The 12,539-nt window shown below is 43.4% G+C and overlaps 1 protein-coding gene across 4 annotated transcripts in view; it reads right to left on the bottom strand.

Annotated features, from left to right (window-relative positions):
* Window positions 1-6,196, bottom strand: part of CNOT2 (CCR4-NOT transcription complex subunit 2) — a 90,095-nt gene extending 83,899 nt beyond the window's left edge. Inside the window, exon 1 of one of the 4 annotated variants that reach the window (XM_065857416.2) lies at window positions 6,061-6,196. The gene's annotated coding sequence lies outside the window, so the exon portion shown is untranslated. Of the gene's footprint in view, window positions 1-5,374; window positions 5,491-6,060 lie in introns of those variants that run through there. The other 3 variants (XM_065857426.2, XM_071799154.1, XM_071799159.1) reach the window with 3 other exon arrangements.
* Window positions 6,197-12,539: the final 6,343 nt, after the last annotated feature.

Below are 12,539 nucleotides of genomic sequence, written 5' to 3'. Positions count from 1 at the left end.
GTCAAAATACACATCTACATGAGATAAAGAGAGCTCAAAAGAGCACCAATCTCTTGAAAACTAGATTTTATCCTTGCAAGAAATTCAAAATACTTCCTATTTCACCACAAATGTCCCACACCACACACGTTCTTACACAACTGAACTTCCATGAATTAGAAGGTAAAACAACTCAAGCCTTTACTGTTCAAAACATACCATCCTGAACATTCGAAAGTTTCCTAAAAAAGTGATTAATAAACTCCTTATCACAACAGCACAATAACCTGAATTCACTTCAACTTCTGTCATGAAATAAAGAGATACTGTCTTATTCATGTGTATAACGCTGAGGTTAATCAATTTGATCTTGAAGAACCAGTTTACTAGAAATGTGCATCCATATCCAGTAAATAAGACAACAAATTAAGATTTCAATGTAAAGTACCTTTCTACTTTATGATGATGCTTTTGACATATTGAAAAAGGTACATCACACAGCGAAGTATCAAGATTGCATCAAATTAATCAAATATCTTTTTTTTTTTTACTGCAAATAGTTTTACAGGTGGACACAATATTACAAGGTACTTTTAACATTCAGAATTGCTCATCATGTCTTTAATTCTTTCAAATACTGGCACTGCCTACAGCTTAGATTTCTTTCCGAAAACCTTTCAGATTTCCACTTCACATTCCAAAGTGTGCTATACACTCTCAAGAGAAGACCTTCTTCCATACACTTTTTTAGCCTACTTCCATCATTGCATAAAATAACCTGCTTCACAGCTATTTTCCTGCTTTATATTTTTTTTATAACTATATTTATACGCAACAAACACTTTCTCACAAATTTTGTTTCTGCCGAACAGTGAAAGACTCCAAGCATATACCTGAACAAGTCCCCTACACAGTACAGCAACATTTTTTCCATCATATAATTCTCTGGCAACACTTGCTTTGCAAGAACAGTTTTCACAACTAGAAGAAAAAATTCATTAAAAATAGCTACAAAGTCTAATCAGTCTACCTCCAATAATGCAAGGTTTTTCTAAGCTGGAAGGAGAAAAATACTATTCCAGTGAAGCTTGAAGAAAAAACTCACATAGTCATACACACTGTATGGCAAGTACACAGTCCATTGACACAAGCATTAGTTACTTATTTTGCACCAGGATGGGCATCCTCCTACAATCCTTAGACAGAAAAGATAGTGCGAGATATTAAATTATCATTGTCTGTGTTATGAAGGCAGCCTGAGAAAAACTTGTTTGCTAAGTAGTAGCCTACAAATCTAAACATTAACAGTTATAATTTAAAATAATTGTGGTTGTTTTAATGTAATTAGTCATACTGCTCCTTTTTTTGGTGCCTGGAAACTCCTTGCTATTGTTTTCGAATACAAACATATTTAGATTGTCATGAAAATGTTGTGGACATACAATTCTAAAACACATAAGGACAAACAATACAACTGCCACCCACTGAATTTGGTATAGGACCATTTTGGAGTTCTTACCATTGCCTTCTCTAACTGTACGTGTTAACTGCTACTGGTATCTAGTTCCACAGAAGCCTTGAACCATGCAAGTAAAACAAAGGAAAGCATTTTCCTCTTTTACAGACTAGAATTTGGCTATAAATGGGTTAAATGACCTACCCAGAGTCACCCATCACTTCAACAGGTAACTCAAAAAGACAGAGAGCATGCTCTCACACTTATGCCCAGGTTCAATCCATCACTGTCCGCTCAAGTGAGAGTAACATGAAGTAGGAGTTTCCATTTTACTTTCACAAACACATCAGTGTTTTATATTAGTTTTCATTTTAAATAAACTCTACCTTTTCACAAATAACTTGACCTCAGCCAACTATATTCATTCATCATCAATCTCAAATGCCTAAAAAATCTGAAGGTAAAACTTGTGACATGGGGTACAAGATGACACTTAAAAAAAAAAAAAAAATCCCCAAACCAAAAGGAAAACAGGAGGAAACAATGGTTTACTTATTAACGAATTTCTGATAAACAACTATTACATTTCAATTCAACAAGAGAAGGATGTGTCTGAAAAAAGCCTCAGTTATAATCAAGTTTTAACCTACCAGCATAATCTGAAAGGAATTCTCCTAGGAAATGTAGAGAGTTGTGAAATTAAACATATTGGCAGTGTAAAGAGCAATCAGACAGCAGAGCAAGCAAGTCAAGAGGAAAAAATAATGCACACTTTTCTGTAAGGCTACTGATAACCAATGCTACCTCAAGACAAATTGGTGAGGCTCAGTAACCTCTTCAGGCATGATCATTTACACCTTGATTTGGGGACTGTCACACAACCAGACCAGAAGGTGAGCCAGTACACACTACCACAATAAAAATATTCAATTTTCAGAAGAGCATTATAAATGAAAGATAAAATAGAAATTAAAAGCAATCTGAACTTTGTTTTGTTTTTTTCTGATACAAACAAAAAGATTGTAAACCCTACGTAGAAATCTCTTGCTGATAAGCATAGATCACATTTGGTATACATACACCTTCACTAAAACCAAAATAATTCCATAAGGACAACTTTAAACATCCTGCTTTGCAATAATGTCACTTGCCACTATTCTTCCTACACTGTTAAAATGCTCAATAAAAGCATACTTAGCTGTCAACATGCAGCATCCCTCCTGAAAACTCTCATGCATGAAGTTAAAAACACCTACTCACACGTTGATAGTTAAGTCAATGAGACTATCCACAAACTTTGAGGTTTTTTTACATTTTTGCAGGAACCTGGGTCAGGAGACCAATGCAGCACACACACACACACACAAAGAACCACAGGGGAAAAAAAAAGGCCAACCCTATCCAAGAAACACAATCGAAACAGGTTGTTTTGAAATGATCAGTACAGTGTCTCTGAGACATCAGGATAAATTTCAAGCAAACATAGTAGTAGGTCTCTGTTGTGTGGAAGAACATCTAAGTACAATTTTTTAAATTTATTTATATCTCAAAAGCCAAGATGAAGCAAAGATAACCCAACTTGAACTTCTTGGCTTTTGACAACACGCACTATAATTCATGTATACACTGTACTAATAATAATTTTAAAAATTAGAAAGACTGTCTCACTTGAGAGTAATCATTTAAATCCGCAGCAAAAAATTATTGTTTTAATTTACTAGGGTACTGTACTTCTATATAAACTGCCACAGAGCTTTCTATCTAAGCTAACATTTAGAAACACACACAATAAATATGGCAAGTATTCTGCCAAGACTGTAATAGTTTATATATATATATATATATATTTAAAGAACACATTTTTAAGGTGCCTTTTAAAAATCTGTATTCGAGCATATTAGAATTTTAAAGGAGTACATAATAATTAAAAAAAAAAAAAAGGTTAAATACAAGGATCTACTTTAGAACAAAATTCTGTACTTGGAAGCTTGGGTGCACTTTCTATACTACCTCATAACAAAACAAGCAATTCAATGTTTCTCTCAAGCTTCCAGATCAAGTCAAAAAGCAGGTGCAACAAACCTCTACGGTGCATTTTTAAGGTCTATTCGCTTCTTGAGTCAATAACAACAAGGAGGTGTAAGATACTTCTGAATGAACAAAGTTATGATACAAGACTGCTTTAAAGCTATAATGAGATTACAACTTTACAATTACTATACAACAGACCCTTGTATCAACAGAAAAATAAGGGGTTTTTTTTAAAGCTAGAGCAGAGGCTAAAAATGCAATAATGATTCTAATTTCAGAGTTAAACTCTATGTAGACAAAAATGCATTTAAAAGTATAGCAAACACACCAGAAATACTTCCAAGAGTATCGTTCCACTGCGTGCACACACAACTTTCATATGAATGGGCTGAGGTAAAATACCAAGATTTTCAGGTGTGAAGAACCACTTATGAGAGCAGTTTTAACATCAAACTTCAGGACATGTTAACTACCCTATTTTTTCCACTGAATACCAATTATTTAAAATTAGATTCTTTCAAAGAGAATTCATAATAACTTTTTAATAAATTCCAGGGATTTTTTTTCAGTTCTTAGCTAAAGGTTTTTGGTTTCATTTGTTGGTAGAACTGACACAAAGATAGGTTACAATAACAATGTCTACTTTGACAGCAATATTAAGTTTTTAAAAGAGACGTGTAGACAAAGTTTATCTACCAGTACACTCTTGGCTTTATCAACAACTTCCTGAAAGTGAAACGGAAACACACTTGCAAGTCAAGTCAGCCAGCTCACGACAGCAAGTACTCAAATCCCTTCCTAAAATCAGAAGCAGTTGACACCTTGAAGTTTAGCATGCTGGCTGAATTCTCAACATAAACAACAGTGGAAGTTGAGGGGGAAGAAAAAAGAAAAAAAAAGGCATTGGACACAGATATAGTCCTCAAGATCATAAAACTGGATCTTGCAAGTTGTATCCTATCAACATGCCGCTATAAGAGAACTCAGAGTACATCAACACACACACAACAATTCTTCCAAGTCCAAAGCAAAGATGCCTTTGCAATATAAACCCAAACAATTATGTTATCCTTGCAGGTTTTTACAAGTTTTAACAGTCTGAAACACATCCAAGTTTCCATAAACATCAAGGTTTTCACTAACTGATGTGACAGCAGGTTTGATCATCTTAAACTCCCTTCCCCCAGCTGAAGAGTTAAGACTAGCAGCCAGTCAGCAGCACCAGATGTTCCTGCCGTGCAGGCACACAGGAATGTCTCCTTCACACACTCAAGTCACACACAAACACATACATATAGAAGAAAGAGAGACAAAAATTTCTTATCTTACCCTGGAGATAAAATCGTGCAAAGCTGGAAGTAAGTTTTTCCCTGATAAAATGGACTTACTGAAGAAATGTTTTCATTTTCTCATATTACAAAACCTCCAAAACAAAGTTACCTGAAACTTCATGGAAAATAAACACACCACCACCCTAAAACAGAAATGCTAAACCTACAATACCTGTAAGCAAATCCTCATATCCATCAGGACAGCACACACAGACACTGACTACAGCACAAACACTGCCTCTCGCACCATTCCTCACCACTCTAGGGTCTCCCTCTCATCCCTAACCTGTCACCCTGTCCCCAGCCGGCCCCTGTACGCTCTGCCCCCGGGTCAGGCTCACACCGGAGCTCCAAACCGCCGCCTCGGCGGGCAGGGGAAGGCCGGCTCCTTCCTCCGGGGGCAGCGCTCGGAAAGCGGCTCGCTCCGTTTCAAGTTTGTTTTACAAACACGTCTTAGTGAACACCAGAACCTGTTTACACACCACCTTAACCGCCGCCAGGAGGAAAGTGGAAAAGGCGCAGGCGAAATAAAAAACATTTTTCGAAGGAAAAACAGCCAGCAGAGCCCCTGTCTCACCCCCTTTCTTCACCCCGGGCCTTCCCGGGGGCCGGCAGAGCAGGCCGCAGGGCCACTCGGGCGAAGCGCTTAGCCCGGCGCCGCCCGGGAGCGGGGCCGGCGGGAGCCCCGGCCGTGGGCAGGAGGTTTCGCTGGCCCGGCGTCGGGCTCGGGAGGAGGCGGCGGGCGGGGGCCGGGCGGCCGCGCACCCCCGCCGCAGCGCGGAGATGGGCCCGGTGGCGGCGACGGGGGAGAGGTGCGGAGGCGGCCGCCGCTAGGCCTGAGGCCGGGCTGGGGCGGGCGGCGAGGCGGCGGCGGGAAGGAGCTGTCCCGGGCGGGCCGAGCGGGCCGCGGGGCGAGCTGCCAGCGGCGGCCGCGGAGGATGCGGGGCCCAGGCACCGCTGGGCCGAGGCCGAGGCCGGCCCCGGAGAGGCGCCCGGCGGCGCCCGCGGCCGCGGAGGAGGGCGGGGGGTAGCGGGCCGGGTCGGCCCTGCGGCTGCGCTCCCGGCTCGGGCGCCGCGCGTCCCCCCCGCTCCCCCTCGGAGACAAAAGCAAACGGAAACCCGGCGGGACGGCCCCGGGCTCGCAGGGCCCCGTCGCGGGCCGCGCCACCGCCCGGCCCCCCGTCATCGGCCCGCGGCCGGGACGGCGGCGAGGCCCGGGGCGGCGACGGGGGCCGGGGAGGGGGCGGCTGGGGCCGGACTCACCGCATGAATTTTCTTGTCCCGCGGATCCAAGATGGCTGAGTATCCAGCACGGAGGATGCTGGGGGAGCAACCTTTACCCTCTGACCCGGCCGCCGCCGCCGTGACCCCGCCGCCGCTCGGCCCGGCAGGCAGCGCCGAGGGGCGGGGGCAGCTGCTTCCGCACGGTCCGGCGCGACGCGGAGCGGCCCGGCGAGGAGCGGCGCGGAGGCGCTGAGGGGGCCGGGGAAGAGGAGGAGGAAGGAGCAGTGAGGCTCGCTCGGCTGCGCTCCCTCCGCCTCCCGCGGGAGACGCGGCTCAGCGCTTGAGGCCCCGCACGTCGCCGGGCCCGCGGCGGGGCACGTAGGCCGCGGGGCTGCTGGGCCCCGTCGCTCTCCGCGGGCCTAGGGCGGCCGGAGGCGCCGGCGCTGGCAGAGGCGCTGCTACCCGGGGACGCGGGCCACCGGCGCGACCCCCATTTTGTGAGGGGGGTCGGCGGCCTGGCCTGGCCCGAGCCGGACGGCGCGCAGGCTGGTGCGCCGGGCCAGGCCGGGCCGACCAGGGGCTGTGAGGTGGAACAGCAGCCGGGTGCAGTGGGGCTCATCTCGCCCTGCGGAGGCAACAGCCCTCAGGGGTGCCGGGGGGGGCTGTGGAGAGCTACCCAGGACAGCCGCGTACCCCCAGGAGGTGCCCCGCGTTGCCGAGGCGGGGTCCCATCCCCTGCAGCCCAGCCTGTCCCCTCTCCTTGGGTCACAGAGCGTGGAAGGAAGGGCCTGGCCTTGCTGTAGGCTGTGTGTTAAGTCTGCGGAGGATCTGGGTCAGGAAGTACCATCCTGATTAGATAAATGGTGTGAAATTTCACATTTTCTGTGTCAGTGAGGTAGCAGCAGGCAGGACAGCCCTGTTATCCACTTTGTCTGTTTCTAAGACAGAAGGGTATTCTCGAGATGACACAACTGGACTTCTTAATATATCAACTCTGAAAACATGTACGCTATAACAGTGGCTCAAGTAAAGCAAATGCTGGTGCATAAAACACTCGTAATGCAAATAGTCCCCTTGAATTCAGTGAGACTATCAACAGTATGAATGCTAAGCCTGTGCACGAGCATTTACAGGATCGAGGCAAACATTTATGAACTGACTTCTGTGATCCATCAAAAAAAGAATCCAATGGCACTTCTCCCTTAATTTTGTTGTGAAATCATCATCAGGTTTAAAAATTCGAACAAAAAAGATGAGCATAGAATACTTTGCCAGAAATAGTGTCTTTCAATAATTTCACGCATGTGCTTTCTCTCAGGTTTGATTTCGGACCTCCAAGCTGAATTTAAAAAGTATTCAGTAGGTTACACAACACTAAGATTCTATAGAAATGTTAGTACTACATTTTGTCAACATAAATATGTCTGTTGACGTAAACATGTTCAGAAGATGAAAGAACACAGCCTTTAAAGGAGACCAGTTTTTTAATGCCACCACCTTTTTGTGCAGCACAATTGCATGCTGAGCGTGGGTGCTGTGTCATAGAAATGAATGTCTATACACTTTTTTCAAGGAAAATACTGTATTATTCTAATATTTTAACCTTTCCTTTGTCTCTCAAATATTCATGCATTTCATGTAAATAAACCTTTATAAAACCCTAAGTGACATCCTGTTTTAAGTAGAGTATCTGTGAACTTCTGGAGTACTTTTGTTGTTCAATCTGAAAAATCAAAGATTTCTTTCCACCACTTGAGAGATAAAAAGGCAGTACTTTTAGACTGAAAATGGTAATGAATCTTGTTATTCTTTACATTTCTTAAACATGGTTTTGTATAGTCAGATTGACCTCTTTACATCCATTTATAAACATTTTGCTTCATTATGTTTGATTTTATACTTTAATGGTCTGAGTTTCTTTTTCAAAAGCTATTTTTTATTAAATTTCCCCAAAGAGATATCATTTAAGATTTATAATACCAAATGATATGATGCAAGTAAACTAAGCACCTGACATTGTCATTGCGTCTGTGGGCTGGTCTCTGTCAGCTACAAAATTACAGTTCACATGCAAATCAATTAACATTTATATGACAAGATGCCTGTATAGTTCGACAGAGCAAGAGGATGGAAGAAATAGGTTTTCTTGTCTTAAACTGGTTAGCTTATTATACCAACCTAACTGGCAATCACAGTATGTGTAGGTTGTGATTTTAATTCTGTTAATAAAAACCTAACGTGCCCTTCTACCCAAAACAGTGTGTTTGGTTGAGGAATGTCATCACTGTGGCTGTAGTAGGTGTGTATTCGAATTTCTCGCTTGTTTTCTGAAAGAAAGTGAAAGCTTTTAGCGTTTTAAAGCTTTGAAATAACCTTTGAAGCCACTAAAGAGGATGTCTTGTCATGTATGCATTCATGCATTTGCTGCTTTTAGTCTTGGCTCTATACAGTTTTCCACAGTGGTGAGGCCTGTTTTGCATGGTTGCATCTGCTTAATTGAAGAGGTGTCCTGAGCTCATTCAATGCAATGGCTGTTCATCATGTGTGGACGCTCCTAATCCATTTTGAACCTTACATGGTACGGTTCGACCCCTTCATGTAAGCCTTTGTCTACAAACAGATAGGCGTTTGTTATTTTAAACCTCATTTAATCAATGTCTCCTTTTATTTTTGTTTCTTGACTTAGTTCACAGACCAGACTGGTACACATCAGTTTTCAATCAATATAAGAATGTCTATAGAAATCGACTTGCAAACTGTCATCTATGACAGCAGAGGGGAAAGAACTATAATGCATGATGGCAGCAACTACAGAAAACCTGTCCTGCAGGTGCGTGCATGTGCAGGCCCGTGCAATCAACAAGTCATGTGGTGTTGTTGAAGTCAATCAGCACAGTCTTCTACCTAATCTTTGTGAAAGCCGGGGCCTTAATGTGCACGTTCTGAAGCTGTCATGACACGCATCCAGTAGCCATTGGGATTTCCAGCTGGCTGTTTCTTCTACTGATGTCCACAGAAGCCTAAAAGCCTACAGCAGGGGTGTTGAACTCATTTTTACCATCAGCCTCCTGAGTACCTTCGAAGGGCCAAATGTAATTTTAGTAACTACTCCTACATTTATGCAGTCCTGAAATTACATTTGGCCCTTCAAAGGCACCCACAAAGCTGATGTGGCCCCTGGTGACAATGAATTTGTCACCCCTGGCCTCCAGCATCTGGCTGGAAAATTTGGGAAGAGGTCATCAAGGAAGACAGACAGGCTCAGAATCCCCAAATGCTTTATTGTCATGGCTCTGGGAGTTCACTGAGATTTCTCTGCAGTTTTTCTCAACCTTTGCTCCAGAGAGTTTGTGGATGCTCTTTGGCTCCATTCAAAGTGTCACCAATAGATGTGGGCAATGTAGTTGCAGAAGTGGGAGGAAGGTGAATTGCCCAGAGAGTCTGCAGGGCACAGTTAGGGTGTTCCACTTTGCCAAAACATAAAATTAAATTAGTCATAGTAAGACCACTTTCCTTGATTATGAATGGAGGCAGAACATGGTGAATAGCCAACCTTGTAAGTCATTTTTAAATAGACCAAAAAAGTGCATTGGAGCGCAACAAGGGTCTTTCCTTCTCCCACCTACCTTCTCCCAGTATTCCTCAGGGAAAACAAATATAGTTCAATCCCCTAGAAGAAGGGTTAACAGCTTTTCAGTGGTGGAGAAACAGACTGTATTTTTCCTTCTCAGATTAGGGTTTAAGTCCCTTGGTAAAAACAGCCGGAACCAGAAGATAGTGCCCCTCGATTGCAAGGTGTGCTTGTTTGGCCACAACAGTGAAATACCGCTTCTGAAGGAGGCCGAGATTTCCGATTTCTACTGAACTCACAACTGTGTGAGATTCATGGGTTGAGAACAGGAGCTTCTCACAGATATATTTCTTGCTGCATGATGTTCAAAAGTCTGCCAGTTGCTTTCTTTAGAAGGTTGTAGGGTTACAGCACTGCTCTGCATTAATCTTTGCCCTAGAAGAACACAGTGGATTTTTTTCATAACTATAGCCTATTTATTTTTTAGATATTTCTAAAACACAAGGATAAAGACATGTCAAAGTGTACACCAAATCTGATGTTAAAGATTTCACCACAAAGAGGTGAAAAAAACATTTTTTCAACAGTAAAAGCACTAAGACCTCTCATTTTCTTACTGTATTTTCTACTAATGCTTAATTATTGCACTAAAATGGGGCACAAAATGCTTAGATTAGGGAGGAATTGGTTAGTTAGTTTGAGTTTTGCGAGTTAGTCTCCAATGTCTAGTTTACTTAGGAAAGGTAAGGGAAGGATCGGCTGTTTCCATGGCACTGTCCTTATCTATCCTTTCACTCCTACAAGGGATTTCCAGGGATGGCTGCTGGCAAGGGAAGCCCTAGAAGTGCAGCTCCATTACTGTTTTAGTGTTAAAACACATCACAAGGTATCCACACAGATGGCCTCTCATCTGCTGGATCTGTAGTTTCCAGGAGGGAATATTGAGAGCGGAAGTATCTGTATCTCAATCTCTCATATTTTTGCTATCAGGAAACCCTATCTCAGCCTTCTGCTGTAGTGTCTTCAGTGTCTGATTTAGTGCTAATTATACCAGAGCACCAGGGAAAAAAATACCAAGTTTAACAAGAAATCTGCCAATTCTGGAAAATAGTATGACCCCAAACAGGAGACAAAATGTAAAATTTTCCAAAAATAAGATGCTTCATGCTGCTGTGTAGCAATGAAGAGGTCTGCCAGACTGCTAGTAAATGAGAAGATAAATTAAGAATTAGAGATAGCAGCAGTTTCAAGTATTTCTTAAGACAAATAGAAGAATAATGCTGTAGGTGGAAATCTGTTTTCCAGAGGACAGAAAGTATTAGAGAAGCACAAGCTGGTGCCAAAGTAGGTGCTGACTGACATTCCCAAGCATGATTATCCCTGGAGAGAAGGGAGTTACAGCAGTGGTGACAGGGGGACCCTTCCTATCTTGGTTCTCAAGATTGCAGTCAGCAGTGCCCTTGCTGGTGGTTGTCAGAGAGCTGCCTGGTCAGAAGTGCTGTTTCTCATTTTAAACTATTAAACCAAGTCAAAAGACAGACAATGTTTTATTTTGGGTTGTTGTGGGCTTTTTGGCATGACTTTTTCATGGCACTAACTGATGTTGGTACTATGAATATGTGCTACATATGGCAGTCTGTCCATTAAGCTGCAGTCCCTGTTGATAGAAATACAAACTTCAGTGTTTAAGGTGGTTGTAATTAGAAGTTAAGCTGGGAAGTAAGAGCTACTACCATGGCTTTCTAAGAAATGACCAATGTAAGAAACCAGCAGCCTGGGGAAAGTGATCATGGTATGTAAGGTAAAAGGAGGATTAGTTTCCCTCACAACAGGTCTCACCTAGAGAAGGGGACAGAGCCTAGAGGGCCAAAAAGGGCTGGATTCTTGTTCTCGCTTTTGACAGTTTTTTGAGTTTGATGGTCAATTTTCCATTAATTATTTCCAAAAATGTACTCTCCCCTAAATAAGTGTTAATCAGGCTAAAAAATGAACTCTGGCTACAGCAGATGGTGATAGTCTGCCACCCCAGAAGACGCTGAAGGACTCCAGTGTCACTGTCCCCTTGGGTGGAGTGTTCAAGCAAGTTGCCAGCGTGCAGCTGCAGAAGACCCACAAGAGCATGGCTGCCTGGGCAGCCCAAGTTGGCCAACTCATGCCACTTGCCAGGAGTTTGATGGTACCTGGAGAAGGGTCCTTGAGCTCCCCAGTGGTGCTGTTAGCTACCCATGTCTCATGCAGCCCCTGCAGCCTGCAGATGGTTTCACCTCTGAACTGACCCAGGGCACACTTACTGATTGCAGAAGTGTTTGACTGGGGTTTGTGTTTGTTTGAAGAGGAGAGTTGGCTCTTAAGCTATTTTGAAAGCTTTGCTGGGGGCCTGATCATCACATCAAGTGACTCTAAACATCAGCAGAGAGTCTGCTACACTTTTCCTATGATAAGGCCAAAGACCAGCTGCCAGGCACAGCACTGGTTTCTGTTACTGGGTAGTAGATCCAGAACAGAATGAGACTTAAAAGGGCTCAGAAGGGCTTGAGCCACCTCAGTTACCAAAACCCATCATCAGCTCATGTTTTAAATTGAAACTTGTTCACTACACTTAGGAGAAAAAAAATAAAAAAAAACAACACATTCTTTTGCTCTTGCCAGCCTTAGTGTATCTGCCTGTTCATCCCAGTGAAGGCTGAAACCCAGATTGTAAGTCCAAAGCTGCTGCTTACCTCCTTAGCCAATTCAAGCAGCAACATGTTGCTAGGCCAATGAGAGGTGGAACTTACTGCATCAAAACTAATCTGTGTCTATAGCCACTATACTGAATTGAATTGCTTTTTGTTCTGGCTTGCACAAAACCAATCCCCAACATGCCTGGGAATCTCCAACAGCCTTTACCATTGCAGGGCTGAGACTGAGCCTTCCCAGCTGAGCAACAGCCGCACTGTATCACAAA

Source organism: Patagioenas fasciata, chromosome 1 (assembly GCF_037038585.1).
Source record: "Patagioenas fasciata isolate bPatFas1 chromosome 1, bPatFas1.hap1, whole genome shotgun sequence".
In the NCBI taxonomy this organism is placed as follows: domain Eukaryota; kingdom Metazoa; phylum Chordata; class Aves; order Columbiformes; family Columbidae; genus Patagioenas; species Patagioenas fasciata.
This window is presented reverse-complemented; position numbering and strand designations above follow the sequence as displayed.